Raw genomic sequence first — 5,501 nt, 5'->3', positions numbered from 1 at the left:
CTTTTCCTTCTTTCTTGTCTTCTTAATGACTTTTTGCTTTCTTCATGTATGATGTTCTTGATGTCATTCCTCAACTCTTCTGGTCTTCAGTCTTTAGTTTTGTCTGTTCTTCAGATGATCTCTAAATTCATGTAGGATATATTCAAGGTCTGATAGCATAGTGATTATGAATTGGGCTGTGAAGTGCAAGGTCAGCAATTCTAAACTACCAGTTGCTCCGTGGGAGAAAGATGAGGCTTTCCGCTCCTGTAAAGAGTTACAGCCTTGAAAACCCTGTTCAGGGTCACTATGGGTGGGAACCAACTCGACGGCACGTAACAACAACAACAACATATTTAAGGTCATATTTTGGCTCTCATGGACTTGTTTTCATTTTTTTCAGCTTTAGTTTGATTTTTCATATGAGTAATTGATAAGTCTGTTCCACAGTCTTGTTTTGTGCTTTTCCATCATCTCTTTCTCTATATGTAGTCAGTTTGATTTCTATGTATTCCATCTGATGAGGTCCATGTGTATAGTCATCTCTTCTGCTGTCTATAGAAGGTATTTGCAATGAACAAATCATTGGTTTTGCAGAATTCTATCATGCATTCTCCAACACCATTCTATCACCAAAGCCATATTTTCCAACTACTGATCCTTCTTCTTTGCTCCCAACCTTTGTATTCCAAACACCAGTAATGATCAATACACCTTGATTGCATCTTTGATCAACTTCAGATTGAAGAAGTTGGTAGAATTCTTCTATTTCTTCCTCACTGGCTTTAGTGGTTGGTGCATAAATTTGAATAATACTGGTATTAACTGGGCTTCCCTGTAGGCACATGGATATTATCCTATCACAGACAGCGTTGTACCTCATGACTGATCTGGATATGTTCTTTTTGACAATGACTGCAACACCATTCTTCTTCAATGTGTCATTTCAGGCATAGTAAACCATGTGGCCATCAGATTCAAAATGGCCAATACCAATCCATTTCAACTCACTAATCACTAAAATATTGATATTTATGCATTCTATTTCATTTTTGACAACTTCCAATTTTCCCAGGTTTATACTTTGTACATTCCATGTTCCAAGTTTCAATGGATGTTTCCAGCTTTTTCTCTTTATTTTGCGTGTGCCCCATCAACAAATGATGGTCCCACAGGCTTTTCTCCCACAGGCTTTACTCCATTTGCATCATCACAGTCGATTCTACTTTGAGGAGGCAGCTCTTCCCCAGTTGCATTTTGAGTGCCTTCCAACCTGAGGGGCTCATTTTCTGGCACTATATCTGACAGTGTTTCTCTGTTATTCATAAGGTTTTCAGTGACTAAATATTCAGAAGTAGTTCATCACTCCTTCTTCCTAGTCTGTCTTCATCTGGAAGCTCATCTGAAACCTGTCCACCATGGGTGACCCTGCTGGTATTTAAAATACTGGTGGCATAGCTTTTGGAATCACAGCAATTTACAAACTACTACAGTAGGAGAAACTGACAGACGAGTGCTGGGAAGGAAGTCAGGGCAGCCTCATAAACAACCCAACATGATCGTGCCCAGCCATGTGTCATGCTCATAATCCAAAGCATGTTCAATCCACCACTGTAGATACTGTGTGAATCCACCTCACTGAACATGCTGTGGATTATGAGGCTGCCATGATTAGGTAGGTGCTCACTCAATAACCACCATCTCTGTTTATCTCTCGCTCTCTGTATATATTTATAGAGCTTCAGAAAGTTAGTGGAAAAACTAGAGATTGAAAAACTATGGATTTATTTATGGTACTTAACAACAACAACATATATATGTTGTTGTTATTAAATACCGTGGAGTCAGTTCCGAATCATAGCAACCCTGAACAAGTTTTCTGAGCCTGTAAATCTTTACATGAGCAGTAAGCCTCATCTTTCTCCCGCAGAACATCTGGTAGTTTCAAACTGTGACCTTGCGGTTTGCAGCCTGATTCATAACCACTTTGTTGTTAAGTGCCATTGAGTCAGTTCAGACTTATAACAGTCCTGTTTACGATTTCCTTGGAGCAACTGATGGGTTTGAACCTCTGAGCTTGTGGTTCAAAGTCCAGTGTTTATCCTACAGTGCCACACCAGGAATATATATATATAAAGAAAGAGAGAGAGAGACTGAGTGGTAGCCCTGGTGTGGCCCTGCAGGATAATGCTGCGTTGGACTGTAAGGTCAGTTTGAACTACAAGGTCAGTGGTTCACCCCACCAGCTGCTTCTTGAAAACCCTATGCAGGGTTGCTATGAGTTGAAACCAATTGGATGACATTAAACAACAACTGCAGTATATATATATATATATATAAATTGAAACTGACTTGATGGCACCTAACAACAACAACAACAGCTACCATTATTGGTGTACATAGCATGTTAATTCATTGTGCACTAGGATTACTTTGGAGAATGACAGCATGTTTTATTGACATCACCACATTGTTTGGGTTTGAATTTTGACTCAGAATGCATCAAACAGAGTGATTCTCCATTTGCAATGACCCCTGTTCTCTCCAGTTAGAAAGGAGTCAGCAGAAAGCCCCAGATTTGAGGAGACTGAAGGCTTCAAGCTGCACTCCATTTCTGCACTGAAGCACAGTCCATATTCTAAGGCACCCCTTTCACAAATACGTTTTGTGAGTAGCAAAGCAGAACCAGTTGCCCTCAAGTGGCCTCATGGAGACTCGTGTGTGTTGGAGCAGGGCTGTGCCCCTAGCGGGTTCTGGGGCAAATTTCTCAAAAGTAGATTGTCAGGGCTTGCTTCTAGGATCAAATCTACCTCCAGCCTTTCAATAAGCAGCCAAGCACACGAACCATGCGCACATTCCACATAATTCATGTGAGCAGATGCAAAGTATGGATCTGCACAATGGCAGCGGTGATGGATGCAGAAGTAACAGCAATTGTACCATTGGCGCAGGACCAGGCACGGTTTGGTTCTGATGTACACAGGATTGTTATGAGTTAGTACTGACTCGATGGCACCTAACAACACATGCAAAGTAGTGAGGACACTGTGCACACATCATAAGCATGTAACAAGATTAGCAATCACATGTCCCTTCTTGGTTCCAGAAAGTTAGTTTGGGGTTTCAACCTCAACATCTCTGAGTTGTTTCATAGCCTCCCTCACTGTCCTATCAAGAATGTACCTAGACTGTGATGTTCCTAGACTGTGATTGCTTGCCTGGGTTTCCTAAACCAAGAGGACTCAATAAACATAGAGACTGGGTTTCAATGTGCTCTCCAGTATCCAACCTGTTCCTTCTCTTTTAACAATAAGAACTATCCCTAGTGGCATACTGGCCAAGTGCTCAGCTAATAACCAGAAGTCTGGCAGTTCAAACCCACCAGCCACTCCACGCAAGAACAGTGAGGCAGTCTGCTTCCATTAGGGTTGGTCGTGGTGGTGTGCTGTCTAGTCAGGTCACAGTCACCTTGTGTAGGTTTTTCCAGGCCGTAAGTCTTTGACTGGAGCAGAAAGCCTCATTTTTGTATCAAGTAGCATCTTGTAGATTTGAACTGCTGACCTTGAAAACTCCATGGAGGTAGTTCTACCTGCTGTTGTTGTAAAGTGCTGCCGAGTAGGTTGCAACTCACAGTGATGCTATGTGGGGTTTCTGAGGAGTGGCTGGCGGGTTTGAACTGCCAGATTTGTGGATAGCAGTCCAGTGGTCATCTTACAGTGTCACACCAGGTCCTAGAGGGTCATTATGAGTCAGAATCGACTCACCCATGATGGGTTTTGTTTAGGGGTTTGGGTATGCATCCGTCTAGAGTTCCCAGGTTGTATAATTAGTTAATGTGCTTGGATTATAACAGAAAGGTTGGCAGTTTGAATACACCTAGAAATGCCTTGGGAAAAAGGCCTGCTAAGCAACTTTTCTAAAAATCAGCTGTGGAGCATAGTTTTCCTTTGACACACATGGGATAGCCATGTGTCCAATTTGACTCAGCTGTGAAGGAAAACGTTTCCTTTCCTGGTCTTCTTTAGCCCATGGGTAACTATGTGTGTGGCTCAGTTTGGGCTGACGGGTTGAAAGGAAAATGTCCATGTACTTGACTTGATGTAGGAGGGTGATCTTCATCCTCACGCAGCTGACTGGACTAAGGATGTAATGGTAGCTGGCCAGTAAGGACAAAGGAGGAGGTCTGGCTTTGGTGACCGCAGACCTACCCCTGTAGCTTACCGCAGTATTCTCTTATGGGAGAGAGAAACAGACTTGAGTCTCACTTAAGCCACAGCTGTATTTTTACTTTTGCTTTCATTTTAAATGATCTCCAGCTGAACTTAATCCTCCCAGTAGAAGCTGTCTTGTTCAACGTGTATAAACATATTCCGTTTTTGCTTTGTCTAAGTAAAATCTTTGCATTCCTGCCATTGTATTACTTGGTAAGCTAATGCAAACCAGCTGGCACATGCAAGGGGGCTTCACAAAGTTTGTGGAAAAATGGGAAAGAAAGGAATTTTTCCATGAAGTTTCTGAAGCTTCCTCATGTGAACACACATAACTGATGATGTCATTCTTAGCCATGTTGCCAACTGTAGATCTGATCACGTAAATTTTGTTAATTTATGATTTTATTTGGAAAGCAGATATTACACATCATATTTTTTGCTTATTGCTTAATCTATCCAGGAGAATATAGGAGGGATGTTGTTGTCGGTGGTGGTAAGTGCCTTCGAGTCAGTTCAGACCCATAGCAACCCTGTATAGGGTTTCCGAGGAGCAGCTGGTGAGCTTGAACCACTGACCCTGCAGTTCAAATGGCTTTGCAGTCTGGCACATTAACCCACAACCCCACACCAGGACTCCATAGGAGGAATGGATAACCTTATTTTCCAAAGAAAAAAAGAGAAAGAGAGAGAGGGAGAAAAACAATCTTTTAAATTAAGTTTTAAATGGAATGGGATAATGGTGTTCTGTACAGAGAGGTTAGTGGACAAATGAAAAGCACAGGTTGAAGAAAAGGAAAAGTTAGCACGGGAGAAACTTAGCGGGTCAGTATGTAGAAATTGATTTGTAACAGTAACAAAACAAACAGTTATCTAATAATTCTAACTCCCAGTAAACGAGTATTGAATAAAATCTCAAGAAGGAAAGAAAAGCTTGCAATTAGAGAGATACCACCAGCAGGTCTAGCTTCTTTCAAGGAGACCTTTGGGCTGTTAATGCAAAGATGGATAGTTCCAGCCCATCATCCCCTCTGTGGGAGATAGGACCTGACTAGGTGCCCGCATGAGAACGGCAGCTTTGGAAACCCTGTGGAGCAGTTCTACTTTGTACAGGGCCATTATTTCAGGTCTGTGTAGGTGCACTTGACCCAAGCCATGGTCTTAGTTTTTGATTTTTGTAAAAGTATAGATAAAATATTGGTCAATTCAATGTTTCCTGTGTATAATTCAGTTAGAACAATGAATCATGCAACCATCATCATCCATTGTTGTTGTTGTTGTCAGGTGCCATCGAGTCGGAACCGACTCATAGCG

The sequence above is a fragment of the Chrysochloris asiatica genome, unplaced genomic scaffold, assembly GCF_000296735.1.
Source record: "Chrysochloris asiatica unplaced genomic scaffold, ChrAsi1.0 scaffold00321, whole genome shotgun sequence".
Taxonomy (NCBI): Eukaryota; Metazoa; Chordata; class Mammalia; order Afrosoricida; family Chrysochloridae; genus Chrysochloris; species Chrysochloris asiatica.
The sequence above is the reverse complement of the archived record's forward strand: the minus strand, read 5'-3'. Positions refer to the sequence as shown.